Source organism: Sorex araneus, chromosome 2 (assembly GCF_027595985.1).
Source record: "Sorex araneus isolate mSorAra2 chromosome 2, mSorAra2.pri, whole genome shotgun sequence".
NCBI lineage: Eukaryota > Metazoa > Chordata > Mammalia > Eulipotyphla > Soricidae > Sorex > Sorex araneus.
In genome coordinates this window covers 203,535,707-203,558,701 of record NC_073303.1, presented here as the reverse complement: position 1 = coordinate 203,558,701, position 22,995 = coordinate 203,535,707, and positions in this window count along the sequence as shown.

Sequence of the window (22,995 nt, the reverse complement as noted above, 5' to 3'; positions counted from 1 at the left end):
CCGACCCCCTGCCAAAGGGCCAGTTGCTGAGACTTTGCTTCAGACAGGAACATTGCGTTCTGCGTGGAACGCCAGTCAGAAATGGTATTTCCTTCCTGGGTTCTCAGAAAGGGGAGAAACTAACATCCCTGCGGGACCGAGTCCCGCCCCTCCTCATGGGCCAGCTCTCCGGGGGTCTGACCTGGCCCTTATCTTGGTCGCTTTTAACAGAGTTGGTTCCTTCTCCTTTTTCCTCCCCTGGCAGCGCAGAGTGAGGGCGTGGGCCACTCATGGAGTAGAAACCGGCTCACTAGAAACCATGACAAAATAATTTTGAAGTAGATGATACAGGGGGAAAATACAAAATGATGGCAGAGTTTGTGTTGTCATCAGCAGTAATTAAAATGAAATGTTGATGCGTTTCCAGCCCAGTCACAAACCACTGAAACAGTGGTGTCCCGAAAATCTCAACTGACAGGTTGGCATCGGCCTCAGGCTTGGCAGACTTGCTCGAAGCCTCAAGGAGGGCCCAGTTTTCAAATGGAAATCAGGAGGACCCGCATGTGCGTGTCCGAGGGTGGAGGCTGGCCAGCAGGAGCCGGGCCTGCGTGGGAGGAGTTCAGGGCTGCGGGGATATTTCAGTAGCCCAGCTTCTTGCCGAGGTTCCCCCAAGTGTTCCAAGGAGTTAGACCCAAATGGTGGTGGGACCTCAGGAACCCGCAGACGGTGAAGTAAACTTGGGTAGGTCCCTGTGCTTGCCTCCCGCAGGCTGCACTTGGATGAATTTGCCCGACAGTGAGCCAAGAGCTGGGCCCCAGCTTGGCACGCTGGCTCTCCCCCAGTGTGGTTAGCGGTCTGCAGGGTGGGGCTAAGAGGGCCTGAGTTGGGCTGGTGTGGGCAGCCCACCGAGGGCCTGGGCAGGCCTGCTCAGCCCAGCTGCTCTCGCGTGGGGTTCAACGCGGAGAGAGGAGACTCCTGGGGGATTTTCTGTGAGCCAGGAGAGTGACGGCCCCAGGAGTCCGGAGAGATGGGGGTGTTGCCCTCGGGCCAGGTGTCTCCACGCTCTTTGGTTTTCCCACGAGCGCCATTGAGCAAGGAGCAGCTTCTGGGACAGAGGAAGGACTTTTCAGAAATTGGTTGTACGAGGTCAATGAGGTCAATGCTTACTGACCTCTCAGCGCCACGCCTAACACCGCGGGGGATGGTCTTGTCAGTAGGTCTCAGTGGGTCGGAGAGCACTGCAGGTCATATTCAGCCTCCCTCCAGGTGGTCCAGGGCCGAAGGGTGCTGTGGGGCTCTGTCCCAGCAGGGCTCCCCCATCTCCTGGGTCGAGTCCTTCGAGGCCACCCACATACAGAGGAGCAGCGGGCAGGGCTGTCCTGCACTAGGCATCAGACCCAGCCTGGCTCAGGCCAGGTGTGCACGCTTCACCCCTGTGCTGTCTTGAGGGAGGCTTTCCAGCCTACAGCTTTCTTTCTTTTTAATTTTTTTTTTTATTTTAGGAGCTGGAGCGATAGCACAGCGTGTAGGGCGTTTGCCATGCACGGCCGACCTGGGTTTGATTCAGCATCCCGTATGGTCCCCTGAGCACCACCAGCAGTAATTCCTGAGTGTAGAGCCAGGAGTAACCCCTGTGCATCCCTGGGTGTAACACAAAAAGAATAAAAAAAAACTTTTAAAATTTTATAAAGTAGTTCACCATATTTGATTACATTTAATATTCAAGCACCCACCCCACCACCATGACACCTTCCCACCACGATATTTGGGATGTTTCCATCCCAACCCCAACCCCTGTCCCAAAGCACAACCGAAATAATATATTTTGTATCATCTGTTATGAAAAACTGCCACAGCTTTATCTTTTAAAAAAAATCCACATTTTAATTCCTTGTTCCTTAAAAAGTTTATTCGAAATTAAAGACGGCTCAGAGAGGCGGGACGGCGGCTAAAGTGCTCACCGTGCACGTGCCGCGCAGGAGTGAGCCTGTTGTGGAGCAGGGAGGAGGCTCGGAGCACCTCCAGGCGTGCCCCCAAACAAAACACTGAAATTCATTGCAAATGTGCAGGCTCCACTTATTGTTACTGGGGCCAATTTTTGTTGAGGTGACTTAGAGTGTCGCCATGTTTTGGGCCAAGAGGTGTTTTTCCGTCTTCAGCGGCCGGTGGTCCTGGCTGTGTCCCGTCTCTTCCTCCTGCTCGGGCAGCCCAGGTCTCTGGTCAGGCTCCAGAGGGGAGTTTCCTGGGCTAGTTTTATTTTTTTCATTCCACCGAGGTGCGAGATCATCTGGTGTGTGTCTTTCTCTATGAGTAAGCATTGTGCTGTTTATCTCTATCCATGTTGTCACGGTGACGAGCTTCCATCTTTGTGATAGAGGAGATGGTGACGGGCACACATGCCACATCTTTATCCATCCATCTTCTGCTGGGCACGTGGGTTCCACATTCTCGCCACTGTAAATAGACTGTAATGAACACAGGGACACACTATTATTATCCCTCCTATAATTTTTATTTTTATAATTTTCAGCTCAATACCTAAGAATAGAATTGCTAAATCTTGTGATAAATCCAATTTTAGAGTCTTGAGGTAATTCCTCCATGCTGGTTCCCAAGGGGTTGTAACAGTTTCCATTTCCACCAGAGTAAGAAGGTTTCACCTCCTACACAATCTCACTGACACTTATTTTTTTCTGGTCTTTTTGATGTAGCCAGTTTTACAGGAGTGAGGTTGTATCTTATAACAGTCTGTAACTTTGGTTTTTGGGTTTTTTTTTTCCCATGTGTGTATGTCTTCTTCTTCTGCTTGTTTGAATTTTGGGCCACACCTGGCTTTTCTCAGGGATTACTTTTGGCTCTGTACACAGGGCTTGCTCTTGGCAGGGCTTGTAGACCATATGCCGTGACCAGATTGAACCAGATCTGCTCATGCAAGGCAAGTACCCTACCCCTGTACTATTTCTCTGGCCCTCTGTATGCCTTCTTTGAAGATGCATCTATTCTGCTGTTTGCTCATTTTTGATGTGGTTATAGTGATATTATTATTGTTGTTGAGTTATGTGAATTCCTTATATGCCTTTTATATACAGGATATCTCCCGAATGAATATTACTGTATATACAGCTATGAGTACTGTATATATAGTTATATATACTATACATACAGGATATACTACTTGTGTATACAGGATATATGCTATACAGATACTACTGTATTATATACTATGTATAATACCTGTACATATACTCCTTTTATAAAGAATGTCTTTTGTTTCAGTGATATTTTTCATCTTGTGCAGAAATCTTTAAGTTAATTAAATTTATTTAGGAGGGAATTCATGCCCAGAAGTGCTCAGGGCTTACTCTGGACTCTGCACTCAGGAATTACTCCCGGCAGTGCACAGGGAATCATGGGATGCCGGGGATCGAGCTCAGGTGTGCAGCTCACAGGGCAAATGCCCTTCTCACCCTGTGCTATCACTCCAGCCTGTGTGGTAGGGCTTGAATCTGACGCTGTCCTGGTTGTCTATTTAAGGCTGTTGCAGTCTACAGAGGCGTCACTGAAGTCAGTAACCTGGAGTATTTTTTCTGTTTTTCCTCTATGTATTAAATGGTTTCAGGTCTTGTATTCAAGTCCCCTTTCCCCCAGCAGCAGTTACTTTTGTGTGTAATGTGTAATAGAGATCTAGTTTCAGCGTTTTGCAAGTGGGTTCTATCCAGTTTCCCAGAGCTATTGGTTAAAGAGACTTTCTTTTCTCCATTGTATGTTCTTGGCTCCTTTGCCATAAATTAAGTGCCCCTATTTGGGTAGATTTATTTCTAGGCTTTCCGTTTTGTTGCATTGACCTGAGTGCTTACTTTTTATTTTAATACTTGTGCGTCATCAGGGTTGCTTTGTCTCTTCAGGGGCCTTGGGAGCTGGAACCATGTGGCTATAGATGCTCCTATACTCTTTCCATTCACGTTTGTTTCATTTCTTTGAAGAACGACATTGAGTTCTGATAGGGACTGCATTGAATATGTAAATTGTTTGGGTGGGATAACCTTTTAAACAATGCTTGCTTGTTCCTTAATTCATGAACAGGAAATATTCTTTGATCTCTTGTCACTTATTCCCTTTAACAGTGTCTTATAATTTTCCATGTACAGGTCTTTCATTTTGTCGCTTAAATTTAATTATTTTTATGCAATTACAAATTGGACTGATTTCCTAATTTTCCTCTCTTTTATTTTGCTGTTTACATTTATAAATGCAATAGAATTTTGTGTAGTCTTTTAGACTGCCACTTTGCTGTATTTAAATTACTCTAAAAACGTTTTTTAGAGTTTTTTGAATTTTCTCTGTATGTTAGCATCAAGACATCAATTCTGATCTGGATTTGTTTTATATCCTTCCATTATTTAAGTACTCTTACTGGGGTATCTAGTACCATATTGATTAGTTGTAGTGAGAAAAGACATTTTTACCTTGTTCCAGACCTTAGAGAAAAAACTTTCAGTTTTTTTGTCTTTGTGTATGATAAATGTGAGTTTGTCAAACATGTTTTTGTTCTGTTGAGACTTTAAAAATCTATACACATATTATTGAGTATTTATTCATAAACGATGTTTAATTGTGTTAAATGCTTTTTACTCATCTATTGAGATAACTTATCATCTTTATACTTTCACTACATTTATTGTTTTTCCTGTATTCTATTTAACATTGCATCCCTTAAATAAATCTCTCCTGATCATAATATTTAATATTTCTAATGCATTGTTAAATTCAGCCAAAAAGTAAGAATTTTTACATCTGTTTATCAAAGATACTAATATATACTTGTGTATGAATCTGAGTGTGTGTGTGAATTTGAGTGTGAGTGTGTGTGTGAATCTGAGTGTGTGTGTGTGTGTGTGTGCACGCATGTGATATGTCCTTCTTGGTTGCTATCCTAGAATGTACTTGGAAATTCTCCTGTTTTCAACTTTATGAGAGATTGAGAAGGACACAAATAAATTTTTCTTTGAAAGTTTGAATAGAATTTTCTAGTGAAGCCATGTGGCCCTGAGATTTTCTTTTTTAAAGAAACTTTTAATTGCTGTTTTAATTTTAGTACTAGTGACTAATCTATTCAGGTTTTCTCTTCTTTCTTCTGCCTTGGAATATTTCTAAGAAATTATTTCTTCTAATGTTGCCTGTTTGTCACCATGTAATTATTTGTAATAAATTATCTTTTGATCCTTTGCACTTCTGTAGTATCTGATGTAATTTCTCTTTTGTTCCTGAGTTTGTGGGCTTTTCCTTATTTCGTTGATTGTGGTTGAAGGTTCATGTATTTTTTTTTAATTATTTCAAAGAGTCAAATTTTGGTTTTGTTGATCTTTTGAATTGTCCTTTAATCACCACGTCATTAAATTCTATTTTATTTTCCTTTCCTCCCCATATACTGAGTTTAATTTTGCTTTTACTTATATGTAATTCTTCTTGGTGCCTGAGGTAGGATAGTATTACTATAAACTTCCTTCTTAAGACTGATTTTGCTTACTTTTATATATTCTGATAGGTCGTGTCTTAATTTTTATTCATCTCTGAATATTCTTTGACACTTTTATTTCACTGAATTGGTAATTTTCCAGTAGCATGTTGTTTATTCTCCATATTTTTTCATTTTTTCTTTAGGTTGATTTCTAATTTCATATTATGATGATCTGAAGAGGTGATTGATATGATTTTAATCTTCATAAACATATTGATGATTGTTTCATATTTCATAATATTTTCTATTCTAGAGAAATAATCCAGGAGCACTTGAAAATAATGTAAAGTGTTTGGGAGGTGGAATGCTCTATTAGGTCTGTCTGATCTATTTTGCCACATAAGTCTTTGTGCTTCTTTGGTAATTTCCTGTATTGATCTGGTACTATTATTAAGGAGACGTTGATTGATGTCCCTTCGATTACAGTGTTATCAGAGTTTGGTGAATCCTTTCAGGTCTGCTACTATTAGTGTTAGCAGTCTCCGGGCTGCCATGTTGTATACATAGATCTTAACACTCGCCGTGTTTTCCTTTGGCATTGGTTTCCATATGTCTAGTTCTTCTTAATTTTCTTATTTCATTTTTTGGTGGTCTTTCTGCATTTTTATTTAGATAAGTAGGTTCTTTTGAAATTTCTTATGGAAAGTGGTCAAGTGTTGACAAACTTAGTTTTATTTTTATTTTGTTATTTCCCCTCACATACAAAAGACTAGGATATAGTAGTCTTGACAGAAGTTTTTAATCAGTCAATATTTTGAATATGTTATTTCATTATCTCTTGGAAGGTGTAATTTCTGCTAACAAGTGTGATAGACCTGATATGATAGTACCCTAATAAGTTACCTTCTTTTTATTGCTACCTTCAATATTCTGTCTTTAACTCTTGAGTTTTACCACTATGTCTTGATGCATGTATCTGTATTAAATAGCCAGGTGTTAATTTAATTTAATGAACTATTAATTTAATGAACTATTAATTTAATGAACTTTTACATTTATTTTTTATCTCCAGGTTTGAGAAGTTTTCTAGTATTAACATTTAGCACTGAAATTTTCATTATTTGTAATATTTTATTATTCTTTCAATAATACATAGAGACTTATCTTCAAGCCCAGGAAACTACTAAAGCAATACTGCCTAATATGGGAAAATCAGAAATAACATATCAGAAAATAGCAAAGTTAAAGAGAATTAGTGCCAGGATGCTGAACCAGTAATAATTTCTCATCTTCCATAAGGAAGGTATTGATTGTAATATCTCTTTCTAAGTATCCTAAGTGTCAAGATGAAAACACTGAAAACTCACCCAAGAATTAGCCTGTGAAAGGGAATAAATAAAGGTGTTGGCTAACCAGCTTTCCTTTTGGTAATTAAACACAGGCACATCTAAGACGATGGAATCTCAGGAAGTTCCCAGTAGTACAGAAAGACAAACCCTAGTGAAGAACTGAATCGGTTGAGAATGACATCTATTAACATTTCTACCTTCATCAAGAGCTGTATGGTCAGTGACCAAAAGCCAGGTGGAGATTTATTATTTCTCAAATATTACTGAATCTTGGTTTACTTATCTAATGAAGGGATAATAATCAGAAATGGTAGGGTTTTGAAAATAAGATAAAATGCCCACAGAGCAAAAAGCAAAAGCAGAATGAAAATGGACGGCCTGTAACTGCACGTAATCATGGGAGAAGTGTGCAAAGTGGGCCGTTGGCCGTGGCCTCAGACTCTGGGGAAGAGAAGGGACTCACATCTAATGGGCTGACCTGCTTTTGCAGCTTGGCAAACGCAGTCAGGCCAGGGGCAGGCCTAGCACTTGGCACACTGGTTCCCAGAGGGGCACACTCTCACGAGATTGCTTCCTGGCCAAGGGAAGGAAAACCTATCAGGGACAAGAAGAAAGAATCCTGAACTGAAATGTGATCAGCGGTGACTGTCAGAGGCCTCCTGTGGTGTGGTGTTTTGCTCCCAAGGGTAGCTAGCTCTCCACCTCCAGGTCTCCTTGATTTTTGAGGAAGTGTCATCAGGAAGAGGTTGTAGGCTTGGAGTCAAAAGTCCCGCAGTGTGACTGGAGTTTCTGTCATTTTCTAAGTCTGTGTTCAGGGCATGCCTTAACCTCGGGCGCTCAGCTGTCTGATTTCCGAAATGAGGATGACCAAACTCGAGACAGTCTGTGACTATGAGGGGAGTAAATGGAAATGTTTATGAAATTGCTTTAGTCTGAGCAAGGGGTCAACAGAAGCTCAGTAAATTGTTGAGGACAGGTTTTTTTTAGGAGCTTATTTGTGAGGTGGCCCAAGAGTTAGTATGGGTGTCAAGATGCCATGCCTGCACCTAACCCCTGTTTCACCCCGACACCACATATGGCTTCCTGACTGCCTCCAGCACTGACCCCTCTGCACTCCCCAAAGAAGTATATTTGTGGATTTCTATTAAACCATAGTGATTTCATTACCATTATTACTAATTATATTCTTTACAATGCTTTCTTTCTTATGTGAAAACCCTTATCCCAAACTCTCCCTACAATGAGGACTTAAGTCACGCTCTAGCCATATAAGTATGATCTTGGCATCTTTCCTCTTTATTAGAATAATTTAATTTCTCCATCATTCTTTACCCAGGTGAATAGTCTGATTGTTCACTTTTGGAATTTCATGAAAAACCCAATCCTTTCATTGAAAATCCCAACATTTTATGTCCTACAGCAAAGGAATTCATTATTTCAAAGCCCTCCTCCAGCTGTGATGTTTTGATATTCAGCTCATTTGAGGATTCTGGGTGTCTGTCTGCCCAAACAGACAACCAAGTGATTGCTATAGACCAGTACCTGAAAGCTGCGCAGAGATTTGGCACCTTTGTAAACTAGTATCTGCTTGCAGTATTGTCTCAAATATTACTCAGGGTCATTAGTTTATATTCTAGAAGAAAAGAGGTGGGTATATAATTCAGTAGATAATGAGAAAAACTGGGTCTTCACTTAAGAACTCAAATATTTTTGTTTAATTTTTAAAATAATATTGTAGCTTAGGTGACATGTTTATGAGAATTAATGTTTATGATGTACACAGTTCCCAGCCTCATCACCACCAAAGTGCACAAGAATCTCCACCTCTGTCCCTGTCTTATTTCTAGTCCCCCAGGCTGGAGCGATAGCACCAGCGTCTGGTAGGGCGTCTGCCTTGCATGCGGCCAACCTGGGTTCGATTCCTCCATCCCTCTCGGAGATCCCAGCAAGCTACCGAGAGTATCCCGCCTGCACGGCAGAGCCTGGCAAGCTCCCCATGGTGTATTCGATATGCCAAAACCAGTAACAAGTCTCACAATGGAGACATTACTGGTGCCCACTCGAGCAAATCGATGAGCTGAACAACAAACGGTGCGACAGTGCTAGAGATCACTCCACTCTTCCCCTCTTCCTACTTGATTTTAATTTTTTTTCTTTTCTCGATTGGAGATTTCTTCTATGCTTTGTGAGATACCTATTAGGTAGCTTCTGGGTGCGGTGACTGGGAGGAGGGCAGGCAGAGTCCCTCACTATTCCACCGAGGGTCTGTGGGGATGCAGAGCTACTCCAGCAGATGTCTGTAGAAGGGGGCAGCAGTGCAGGATGGACTCGCCTCAGGCCCGGGGTTGAGCAGGGGCCGTCTGAGGAGGCGTGTGCTCCCTGAGGTGGCAGACGGGCAGGGCAATGTTGTTATCCTCACGGTCCTGTGGGTCTCTCTAGTATCTTGAGTATTCTGAAGACCCAGGAAGCAAATGTTAGGAATCGTAGAAGAGGTAATTAGGCTAGTAGGTCTTTGTTCTGATCCTGTGGACTCTTCAGGTTGGAGAATGAATTTATACATTTAGTTCCATCTAAGCCCCCGTGGCTCCCGAGTAAGAAACGGACGGCACAGCTTAGTCAAACCCTTCTTTGAGCAGGAGTCTTGCAGCAGGCCTCAGTGTGATCTCCAGTGTAGACGCTGGTACCAGGCACCTTTCTCTTAAAGGAGTCAACAAAGTTCCTTCTGAAAAAACTGGAAAATAAGGCACTTCTACAGGTAATAGGAATCGGCGTGGGGAAGGTCAGGGTGTTTCTGTCTTCACAAATGATTATGCATTCCGAAAGCAGTAGCGATAACCAGCGAGCACATGTTTATATGTTAATCATCTGTCCTCAGGCTGAAGAATAGCCAGGGAAGAAACTGAGGTGCAAGCTGTACACCCCAATCTGTCACTGTCACTGTCATCCTGTTGCTCATCGGTTTGCTTGAGCGGACACCAGTAATGTCTCCATTGTGAGACTTGTTGTTACTGTTTTTGGCATATGAATACACTGTGGGTAGCTTGCCAGGCTTTGCCATGCAGGCTAGATACTCTTGGTAGCTTGCTGGGCTCTCTGAGAGGGGCAGAGGAATCGAAACTGGGTCAGGCACGTGCAAGGCAAATGCCCTACTGGCTGTGCTATCGCTCCAGCCTGTACACCCCAATACTCAGCCTAAACACTGATAAATAGGATAACACTTATGTGCATTCACATACTTTATTTATTCTTCTCTTTGCAGAGTATGGCTTGATTTTTATGGAATTCTTCGGATCAAGCAAAGCTTGATTTTTTATTATTATGAATTCTGGAGAGACATATTTACTCTTCAGTGAAAAATATTAATAGTTTATGCCCTAAGTCCCAATGGAAAACCAGCAGGACCATTTCGTTGTACAAGAAGGGAGACATCCATGATATCAGCAACTATCGCCCAATCTTCCTCTTATCATCATCTATAAGTTGTTCACTCGAGTCATCCTGAACAGAATAGGCAGAACACTAGATGAAGGACAATCATATGAGCAAGCTGAGTTCTGAGAAGGATTCAGCACGATCGACCATATCCACACAATGACCAAGCGCATTGAAGTTTTGCGAGAGTTCAAGATGCCGCTCTATCTAATGTTCATCGACTTAAAGAAGGCCTTCGATTCTGTTGAGACTAACGCAGCCACTGAAGCCCTAGCCAAACAGGGCGTTCAAACTCAGTACATCAAGATCCTCCGCAAGCTGTATTGTGGATTCACCACCAGGATTTCACCATTCTACAAGGAAGTGACATTTATGTAAAGAGAGGGGTTCGGCAGAGTGACACCATTTCACCGAAACTCTTCAGTGCCACCCTTGAGAACATCATGCGACAACTGGAGTGGGAAGGAATGGGAGTGAAGATAGACGGTCGGCAACTACACCACCTGCACTTCACTGATAACATCGTTCTTATAACACCAAACATTAGCCAAGTGGCACAAATGCTGGCCAACTTTGACCACAAGTGTGGAAAGGTCGGACTGCAGTTGAATCTCACCAAAACACTGTTCGTGAAAAACGAACTAGTCCCTAACGTTCCATTTGCTCTCAATGGAACGAACATCTTCGAATGTAGCAGCCATGTGTAACTGGGTCGAGAACTCAACATGAGGAATGACTTGGCACCAGAACTGAGTAGGAGGAAGAGAGCAGTATGGAACGCCTTCAAGAGTGTCGAAGAAGTGGTTAAGAGGACAAAGAACCTCTGGCTCTGGGCACATCTTTTCAACTCCACTGTTCTTCCTGCACTAACATATACCCCAGAGACCCGGGCCCTACGAAAACAGGATGAGAATGCTATTCGGGTATCCCAAAGAGGAATCGAAAGAGCTATGCTTGGTGTATCTTGTTTCACTCAAGTGAGAGAAGGAATCTGGAATTCCGACCTCTGTCGAAGGTCAAGAATCAGGGATGCTGTCTCATTTGTCAAGGTGTAAAAAATCAGATGGGCCGGACATGTAATGTGATTCAGAGATGACTGCTGGACTAGAGCTGTTACGGACTGGATTTCCATGGGACATCAAAAGACTGTGTGGCCACCCACTTACGAGATGGTCAGACTTCTTCGTCAAAACCCTGAACGAAAGGTTTGAGGCTCTTCGTGTTCCTGGAGCCAGCAGATATCATTGGGCTGCACTAGCACAGGACAGGGACGAATGGAGACATTACTGGCGCCCGCTCAAGCAAATTGAAGATCAACAGGATAACAAGTGATACAAGTGATGCCCTAAGAGTCAAAATAAATCTTCATTTCATAGCCATCCCTTCTCTCTTCCTCTTGTCTTGGACATTACAGAGACCAGCGGAGTCAAGCTCCCAGCTTTCGGCCCTTGCTGATCTCATCTACCTATCCTGGAAACACTGACAGGGCTTTGAGGGCTGCTGCCTGCACCAGACTGAGCCATAGACTCAGCTTTGTCTGATCAGCAGATCACTTTGCAGTGTTTGGGAACCAGGTTTTGACATTTTTCACATTTCCAGGTATTGCACAGGAGGTATGAAAATGTAAAATTAAAAATTTATCTGTCCATTGTATTATGTCTTAGACTATTGCTACAATTACAAATTAATGGTTATGTATTTAAAATAGTTCAGAATTTGAACTGAATTTGAATCTAAAATAAGTACAGTAATATTTCCCATATACCTGAAGTTCAACATACACTTCTTTTATTTCCTAACAATCTGGCCATGTCCTGATAAATCCGCGAAGTAGTGGACATTCATACGACTGCGGCTGTCAGCAGCAGCTGGGAGAGGGCTGAGCAACCTGAATGGAGCATCTACTCGTTGTTTCCTCCCAACTTCCTGGCCCCAGGGCGTCTCCTGTATTTGACAGTTGAGGAACCTCCTCTTGGGTGGAGGAACTCTGCTGAACGAGCCCTTGAACCTGTGTGTGTGTCTAACTGCGAAGGAGAGTATTCTTCCTGGTTCATCCCTAGCTCGTATAGGTTGCCTTCACTAGTTGCCCCCATCATCTCATCGTAAGGCATTTTTCTAGTCCTCAAGCAACTTGCGAATACTCATGGACTATTTTCAAGTCATTTAGTAAAATCCATATAGTTATAAATGTGATTTTGGGGCAACTCTTAACTCCTGCAGTAGGAAATGTGCAAATAAATCAAAGTCTTTGCTTTCTCCTAATTTGATTCAACAGAAGTTCCAATTCTCCATGTTCTCTCTCCCAGAGAATCTTCAAAACTTCACATGCGGGGGGTGGGGGGGCTCCGCTCTGTTGTCTTGGTTGTCATGATCAGGCTGCGTTATCCTGTAAGTTTTTCCTCCCTCTAAGGTTCCCCACACGCTCACAGTCATGCTGGGCTGGTACCTGAGTGAGGAAAGGCACCCTCTTGGATGGAACCTCGTTCTATTTTTTGTTGGGGAGCATTTGGGCCCCACCATGTGCTTCTTAAGGGATGTTGCTGCCGCTGTGCTCAGGGGGCCACCCCTGGGGGTGCGTTATGACCATATGCAGTGCTGGGCATCAAGCCAGGGTTGGTGCAAGCAAGTGAGCTGACCCCCTCCATTCCCTCTGCCCCTGGTTTGCTTTTCCCCAGGGGCTTCTCCAAGGGCTCACAGGCTCTTAGCCCTGCAATAATTCATTAGACTCATGACTGAGTGCTTCAGGGAAGCAAGGACCTCACATATGCTGTACAGGTGCAGGTCCTGTCCTTGTGTCTGTCTTCAGCAATAAATGTGCTACAAATTAGTAGAGTAAACCTCAACCAAGACGGGGACTGGGGAGGTCTGCTTGGCCAGTTGTCCCGTCACCCCAGAAGGAAGAACTCATTTCCAAGAAGAAGCTCCATCACAGACCCTCCAGTGGGAGACGCACCTTCATGCCCAAATAGGCAGAGCAACTACTTTAACCCCCCAGCAGTAAGGAGGAAGATATTTTCTGACCCAGCAACAATTCCAACCAACTAAAATGGTATAGCTCAGCCACTGAGGAGCTATTTTCACCTTCACTATGCTTTTCTCCCAACAGTCTTTGTCCTTTCCTCTGACAATTTCTTGTTCCACCCTCCGTCCTGTAAAAACCTTATATAAATTTTGAAATAATCTCTACTTAACAGATGTTCAATTCATGACTCCTTTATGAAATTAATCAGATAGTCAAATTTACCCCATTAAATTTTGATTTTCTAACGATGTCAATAACTGACTTAGGGTCTCTCTTCTGTCAGAAGAACTTGCTGTGCTCTTGGAGAAAGATGCCACAGAAAAAAAGATTTCCTTTGATTATTTATCTACAGGAAACCTTATATCTTCAGGACTGCAGTGTTTTGGTGGCTCACTGTGACATGTTTGAATCACTAGCCTAATATGGATAGTTACCATAGTCAATTTACCTGTCTAGATTTCTTTAAATGCATTCGACTCTTACTCTGGTTGACCTAAAATTAAGAGTCCACTTTTTTCCTCTTCCCATCCTTTTATCTTTATCTCCTAAATCATCTTCCTTTCACCCACTCCCTTCCTTCCTCCTCCTCGACCTCCTCCTCCTTCTTTTCATCTTCCTATTCCCCTTTCTTCTTTCTCCTCCTCCTGCTCCTTCTCCTCCCCTCTCCTCCCCTCCCCCTTCTTCCTTTTCTTCTTCCTGTTCCTTCTCTCTCCCTCTCTTTTTCCTTCCCTCCCTTTGGTTCTCTCTATGTTCCTGAATAATATGTCATCAGGTGTCTATTAGGAAATTTGCTTGGGTACAATGAGATTTAGGATAGCAGGCTCGTCTCAATTGTTATGAATAATTTGTGTTTCATAACTTTTAGTTGGTCCTTAGCCAAAGATCACTTTTACTGGGACTAACTCATTACTTCTGAGTACTGTGTTCCTAATCTTATGAATATTTTATTCTCTTAATCAGAAGTAAGTGGGTAAATCTTTCCAAATAAAATAACTATTTACTCTAAAGTAAATAACTTTATTTACTCTAAAGTAGAGTATGTTTTAGTATTATGACAAATTTTAATTATATTATTTGTCTCAGAGGAAATTTGCCCTAGAAGGTGTCTAACTAAACAGTATGTGGAATACTTTTGATATTTTGTGTAAATACATGAAAAGAAGGGAGAGGGCACACCGGGCACAGGGCAGCGGCGCTCTATCTCTCCCGCCGCCCGCGTTCATAGTCTCCAGCTGCTTCCCCCACCCCTGGGAGGTTGATAGCGATGATGAGGAGGCGAAGGAAGAATGAGGGCCAGGCTGGTTGGTCTCAGTTGCAGTTTATTCCAATCTCCTCTCTACACACTCCCGTCTCTCTCTCTGCTTCTTCCCTGAACCCCCTCATACAGCCTCCTTAAATCCTCCAGCATGAGGGGTTGGGGCTTACACATAGGTGTGGTCACCATCAATATGGGTAAAGTTCTTTTCCTCAGGGGATGCTGCTTCTAGGACAGATTCTCTTTCAGCAGGACACCCACCCCAGAGCGGAATCCCATGGGTGTGTTTCTCCTCTCCTCGTCCAGCTAACATATAAGTATTCATAATATTAATCATTTTGTATGGACATAGCAAGAGATGCATTAAGCTTATAGAATTGCTCTCCTGGGGTCATCTTGATCTCAGACTATAGTGCTCAGGCCAGATTAGTCTTTCCTATCCCTAGCAGAGTCCTAGTCTCGTCGTTGCTTTTGGATCATGATAGCATTTGTCCATGACCAAGCTCTTAACTTATAGTTAAGCATTAGGCGCTTTGGCCAGGATCATCTTGATGCCAGGGTAGCACATAACTCACCGCTTGCCCTGGGTCCGTCCCATCCCTCATTGGGACCCTGCTTTTGGGGGTGCTAGGAAGTAAGGGCAGCTGAGGCTTAAGTCGAGAAAGCAGATGCCTGGGATTGAATAATATTTGAAGCCAACTAAATCCCATGTTACCAAAGCATATTAACAACTGTCTTTCTTTGTCCACACAAAAAGGACATTGCTTTAAAGTAAACTATTCAAAAGACATGAGGAGAGGAGCAAGGCAATATTAACTTACAATACAAGTTCAGTGTCCTAGAAAGGTCTGACCTTACAAATTAACAGAGTCTGATTAGGGGGAAAGCTGATTAACTGATTGGGGAAGAGAGCATAGAAGTGGTTACAGATAGACAAAGGAATGGGAGTGACTCGGGAGCACTTTGATGAGTGTGACCTGATATACCTAAGCTCTTTGTAGCAAGGGGAACAGGACATACCAATGTTGTCTAAAAATGTTTAGAGATTATTACCAGATAAACCTGAACTCTTTATAGCAAGGGAGAAAGTACAAAGCAAAGTCAGGCCTAAAATATTTAGAGCTTTATTCCAACAGTATTTAAGACAAAAGCAGTTTTTCATCCTGTGTAGGATATTGCTGATACTGTGCCCTTTAACCTGTTATGGATTATTGGGAGAAGAACCGAGTTGGGAATCTTCGAAAGTAGTTTCTGAGGTCAAGAAGAAAAAGATGTTGTCTTTCATGTATCTCGTTAATTTTTGCATTGCAGGCATAGGTTTCTGTCACTGGGGAGCTGGACTTGCTCTTGAGTAAGTGGGCCCTTTAGTAACACAGGTAAGACTTGCCTGTACAACCTCAGATATGTATGAAGTCACAGCTTTTTGTACAGTTCACGGAGTTCTAGGCTTCTCTCTCTCTCACCTGTGGGAGGCACTTGCCAGTCCCTCCAATGTCTTTCCCCGTCCCCTCCGGTATATGATGACCATGTCCTGTCCCACGAGGTATTTGTCCAGTGTATTTTTTTCTGTCCAGTCTGGACTGGAGCGATAGCACAGCGGGTAGGGCGTTTGCCTTGCACGCTGCCGACCCAGGTTTGATTCCTCCCTCCCTCTTGGAGAGCCCAGCAAGCTACTGAGAGTATCTCGCCTGCACGGCAGAGCCTGGCAAGCTCCCCGTGGCGTATTCGATATGCCAAAACCAGTAACAAGAAGTCTCACAATGGAGATGTTACTGGTGCCTGCTTGAGCAAATTGATGAACAATGGGACGACAGTGATACAGTGATAATAGAGGATGGTCATGACTGGGCTCCAAAAAGTGCAAATAAGGCTGCGAGTATAAATGTATGGGGACTGGTCTACTGGAACCAACATCCAGGGGCAAATCTATAGGACTACGGGTAGGAGAGCATGCTCGCATGTTCAGTCGACATGTTTGGTCCCCAGCACCACGCATGGTTCCCTCAACCCTGCCAGCATTGTAGAGCACGTGCATATATATATATATATATATATATATATATATATATATATATATATATTTATGTCTCCACCTAAATAAATAAGATCTTTTGTGAAACAGTCTTGTTATAGAAACCCCAAGATATCGAATTAAAAAGTGCTTAAAAATGCAAAGAGGAGTATTTTTATTTTAAATAATATTTTAGATGGCATCATCTTAATACTGAGTTGGGTTACTCTCCTTTGGGGTGAAATAAATTTTATTTTAAAAATTTATGGTTTAAGAAAACAATCTGAAAGGTCAATGAAACCAAGAGCTGGTTCTTTGAGAAAATAAACAAGATTGATAAACTGCTAGCAAGACTGACAAAGAAAGAGAGAGAGAACCCTAATAAACCCAATCAGAAATGAAAAGGGGGACATCACAACAGAAACCAATGAGATTCAAAAGATCATCAGAGACTACTTTGAAGGTCTGTATGCCATGAAACAAGAGAATCTAAAAGAAATGGATGAATTCCTTGATTCCTACAATCTCCCAAGACTGAACCAAGAAGACCTGGAATACTTGAATAGATCCATTAATATCAAGGATATCGAAACTGTAATCAAAAGTCTCCCCCAAAACAAGAGCTCAGGTCTAGATGGATTCACTGGCGAATTCTCCCAAATGTTTAAAGAGGACCTGTTGCCAGTTCTCCTCAAGCTTTTCCAGGAAATTGAAAAAACACGAACTCTCCCAAACAGTTTCTATGAAGCATATATTTCCCTAATACCAAAAGCAAACAAAGACACCACTAAGAAAGAAAATTATAGACCAATATCCCTGATGAACACCGATGTGAAGATCCTAAACAAAATATTAGCAAATAGTATCCAACAACTCATCAAAAAGATCATACACCATGACCAAGTGGGATTTATCCCGGGGATGCAAGGATAATCAAACAACATAATCCATCATATCAACAAAAGTAAAGATAAAAACCATATGATCATATCAACAGATGCAGAGAAAGCATTTGACAAGATCCAACATCCGCTCATGATGAAAACTCTCACCAAAATGGGTTTTGGAGGAACTTTCCTCAAGATAGTCAAAACCATTTACCACAAACCCATGGCAAGCATTATCCTCAACGGGGAAAAACTAAGGGCCTTTCCTCTAAGATCAGGATAAGACAAGGATGCCCACTCTCACCACTTCTCTTCAATATAGTACTGGAAGTACTTGCGATAGCTGTTAGACAAGAAAAAGATATCAAGGGCATCCAGATAGGAAAGGAAGAAATCAAACTCTCACTATTCACAGATGATATGTTACTATATCTAGAGAAGCCTAAAGCCTCAACTAAGAGGCTTTTCTAAGAAACTCTTAGAAACAGTAGACTTGTACAGTGCAGTTGCAGGCTATAAAATTAATACCCAAAAATCCATGGCCTTCCTATATGCAAACAATGAGACAGAGGAAAGGGACATGAAAAAAGCAATCCCGTTCAAAATCATGCCCCAGAAAATCAAGTACCTCGAGATAAGCTTAACTAAGGAAGTAAAAGACCTCTACAAAGAAAACCATAAGACGCTACTCCATGAAATAAAAGAGGACATAAGGAAATGGAAACATATCCCCTGCTCATGGTTAGGGAGAATCAACATTATCAAAATGGCAATACTCCCCAAAGCATTATACAGATTCAACGTGATCCCTATAAGGATACCCATGACATTCTTCAAAGAAATGGATCAAGCTATCCTGAAATTCATATGAAACAACAAATGCCCATGGATAGCTAAAACAATTTTCAGTATAAAGATGATGGGAGGCATCACCCTCTCCAACCTTAAACTTTACTACAAAGCGGTAACAATTAAAATAGCATGGTACTGGAACAAGGTAAAGCCTCAGACCAATGGAACAGGGTGGAATATCCCTACACACAACCCCAAATGTATGACCATCTAATCTTCGATAAGGGAGCAAGAAATGTGAAGTGGAGCAAGGAAAGCCTCTTTAACAAATGGTGCTGGCACAACTGGGCAACCACATGCAAAAGAATGGGCTTAGACCTCGACCTGACACCATACACAAAAGTCAGATCAAAATGGATTAAAGACCTCAACATCAGACCACAAACCATAAGGTACATTGAAGACAAGGTCGGCAAAACCCTCCATGATATTGAAGCTAAAGGTATCTCCAAAGATGACACGCAACTGATCAAGGAAGTGGAAACAGAGATAAACAAATGGGACTACATTAAACTAAGAAGCTTCTGCACCGCAAAAGAGACAATGACCAGAATACAAAGACAGTCTACAGAATGGGAAAGGATTTTCACCCAATATCCATACGATAAGGGGTTGATATCAAGGGTATATAAGGCACTGGTTGAACTCTACAAGAAGAAAACATCCAGCCCCATCAGAAAATGGGGCAAAGAAATGAACAGAAACTTTCCCAAGGAAGAGATACAAATGGTGAAAAGGCACATGAAAAAGTGCTCTTCATCACTAATTATCAAAGATGCAGATCAAAATAACAGTGAGATACCACCTCACACCACAGAGACTGGCACACATCCAAAAGAACAAAAGCAACCGCTGTTGAAGGGGATGTGGGAAGAAAGGGACCCTTCTACACTGCTGGTGGGAATGCTGACTGGTTTAGCCCTTTTGGAAAACAATATGGATGCTTCTCAAAAAACTAGAAATTGAGCTTCCATTTGACCCAGCAATACCACTGCTGAGAATATATCCCAGAGAAGCAAAAAAGCATAGTCGAAATGACATCTGCACTAATATGTTCATCGCAGCACTGTTTACAATAGCCAGAATCTGGAAAAAACCCGAGTGCCCGAGAACAGATGACTGGTTAAAGAAACTCTGGTATATCTATACAATGGAATACTATGCAGCTGTTAGAAAAGATGAAGTCATGAACTTTGCATATAAGTGGATCAACATGGAAAGTATCATGCTAAGTGAAATGAGTCAGAAAGAGAGAGACAGACATAGAAAGATTGCGCTCATCTGTGAAATATAAAATAACAGAGTAGAAGACTAATATCCAAGAATAGGTTGGCTCCATGGCTTGGAAGCTGGTTTCACATGCTGGGGAAAAAGGCAGCTCAGATAGAGAAGGGAACATCAAGTGAAATGTGGTTGGAGATCCCGAGTGGGAAGGGAGATGCGTGCTGAAAGTAGACTGGAGACTGAACACAGTGGCCACTCAATACTCCTATTGCAAACCACAACACCCAATTGGAGAGAGAGATCAAAAGGGAATACCCTGCCACAGAGGCAGGGTGGGATGGGGGGAAGTGGGATTGGGGGGTGGGAGGGATACTGGGTTTATTGGTGGTGGAGAATGAGCACTGGTGGAGGGATGGGTTTGTGAACATTGTATGAGGGAAAAACAAGCTCGAAAATGTGTAAATCTGTATCTTTACTCTCATGGTGACTCACTAATTAAAGAATTAAAAAAAGATAGAGAAGGGAATATCAAGTAAACTGTGGTTGGAGGACCTGCTCTGGAGGGGAGATGCATGCTGACAGTGGACTATAGATTGAACACAATGGCCACTCAATACCCCTATTACAGACCACAACACCTAAAAGGAGAGAGAGAACAAAAGGGAATACCCTGCCATAGAGGGGGGCGGTATGGGATTGGGGGATGGGAGGGATACTGGGTTCATTGGTGGTGGAGAATGAGCACTGGTGGAGGGATGGGTGCTTGAACATTGTATGAGGGAAACACAAGCATGAAAATGTGTAAATCTGTTACTGTACCCTCATGGTGATTCACTAATTAAAAATTAAAAAATATTTTAAATTATGGTTTATTTTTATTATGATTCTGATTATTTTGGTCAACACCTGGTTGTTCTCAGGGCTTACTCTGGGCTGTGCACTTGGGGTTCTCTTCTGGCAAACTCAGGGTCCAATGGAATTCTGGGGATTGAACATGGGTTGGCTTCATGCAAAGCAAGAGCCTTACCTGTTATACTATTGCTTTGGCTTCTAAAATCTCATAGTTTAGAGAAAACTGGAAAATGGAAATTGGAGTACATCTCTAGATTTCATACTGACAGTTCAGAGTATGACATTCTGCAAGGTAGGTAATTTTTTGGAGGTTCTATAGAATAAGTATGGTAAATTGAGAATCCAGGGGTTAAATTCTGGTTGTTGAAAATATATTTAGCAGAAAAACAAAATAGCATGTAGCAGGTTTTTAATTCAGGACTCCTAAATTCTTTATACTGATGGATACCTTTATAACTCATGTTGCTATAGATCAATGTCATGTCAACTGACTCGTGAACGTGAAGAGAATCTCGAAATTAGAGAAAGCAAATCGGACACACGCGTGGCATTTGGAGTCCGCCCTCTGGGACAAGGGCAGTGTCTTGGGGACCGGGTGCCTGCTTGCTTGGCTGAGCAGTGTAACCACCGACCCCACCAACAGAGTAGGTTTGCTGTGAGGCCAAACCCTTAGCTTAAAACTTGAATAAAAGGGATTTTGTGTTAATCATTTAATGTGCCATCATCCTAGAGTTCTTAAACAGAGTTATAGGAATGTCATACAGTAGATATATAATAGAGAATAAATTTTGGGTTATCAGCAAATGTGCAACGTCTGAGTCATTTTCTCAGCTGCTTTTAACAGAACAGTTGTTTCAAAATCTGTAACTGAAGGTGTATAACTAGGAGCTGTAGCTCAAGCTGTTGTGCACTTCTATTTGCTGGTTTAGCTTACACAGATACACTGGGCTGCTGGTGACTGTCTCGAGTCCCTGCAGAGAGGCTTTTAGGAAGGCTTTATCTCCACTCACCAACCTTCTCAACTTGGGAATTGCAATTACGCTTTTACTACCCCAATTAATACCTTCACACACGGCACAAACTTAGCCAGGATACCTCATTTGGAGGTTCAAATATAAAAGAACTCTACACTGGAATGAAATACCTGAAATTCAAATTCCAGCAAAAGCAATTTATAGACAGGCAGTGCCAAAGCGCCCAGGGCCGTCGCCTGCCCTGCCCTGGCAGTGCTGGTCGCTGGTCGGAGATACCTACCAAAAGTTTGTACCGGTCCTATGGGTTTGACTCACTTTGCCTGTTACTTGAGCATAGCACGAGACACTCAAGGACTTTGTGTTCTGGCCTGGGCAAGGCTGACTGGCGTTCCAGAAGGGCTTGGTTTGGAGAGAAGTGCATGGCCTTCTGCCTCTCCCCAGGAGCTAACGGGAGGCCTGTGGGAGCAGAGCCTGGTCGCCTGACGCCCATCTAGTGCTTTTGTTCCTGGTGCTCAGAAGCCGACCGGCCTGGGCAGCCCGTGTTCGGGTGTGAGGCGGGGCAGTGTCGGAGAGAATGCTGTCGAAGGCCAGAACGGCTCTGGGCAGAGAGAGAGGAAACAGCACGGGGGCTTAATTCAGGGGGGAACCCTGCTGTAATGGATGCTGATCACCCACACTTTGAATCCCCGATTTTGCACCCTAAAGTCAGAACTTGGCACCGCCAGCTCCTCCGTGGTGAGGGATTGTGGTAAAGTCACCACGGCCAGCTTGCTTGGCTTTGGGGCTGGAAACGGCGTTTCTCACCTCCTCCACACTAGTCTTTTTAGTTGCTTGCCAAGTAGGAGAGGAAAAAAACCCTTAATTCTGGTTAGAAATGTTTTAAACATTACATACAGGGGCGCTTGGCTGCTGAACTGCAATAGCAACATGGCTAACTTCTAAATAAAGTTTCTTTTCAGGAAGCGTTTAAATTTGCTCTGTAGCACTGCAAGCAAGTACTTATGCTTTAAAGTCCTTCCTACACTAACCATCAGCATACTTACTTGACTGTCACCTTATTCTGCCGAAGGACGGCCTCAGTAGATAAAAATAACATTGTATTAGCTGAAATATTTTGGTCAACATTTGAAAAAGTGCAATAAATTCTAATTTGAAAAGAAAGTTCTCTGGGAAAAAGGTTTCTTTTCACATGTGTGGGCTTTTGCATTTTGGCATTCAAATAAATTAAATTGACACAAGGTACAGCCAGTACTCCTAGGAGATTAATACTTCTGATGCCAAAATAGAAATCATTTCCCTTATCAATCAAATTAGGAAATGCGTGCCACTGATAATGTCCTGACTTTCTGAGTGTCACAATTAGCTCCGTTCTCTTTTTTTTCCTTTTCCCGACATATTTTTAATTGTGCAGTTCGGGGGAGCCAAACAAACCCCCCTCCTCACTAACCATTTAAAGAGGAACTTTGACTATTTTAGTTATAAAAGTGGCTCTTAGTTTAACCTGGTATTTGCAATTTGTAGGAACAAATTGCGTGTCCCCGTTCTGGTGGATTCCGTGGATCCCACAATGGTGTGTCTCAGCGCTTTGTGGTTGGGAGCAAAATTTTATGCCCAGCCGTAGACTCTAAGTGGAAAAAAGTTCTCCTGTGTAGCAAGGGTGGCCATGGTAAAGGTGGCTCTGGCCGCCTCCGCCCCGGGGG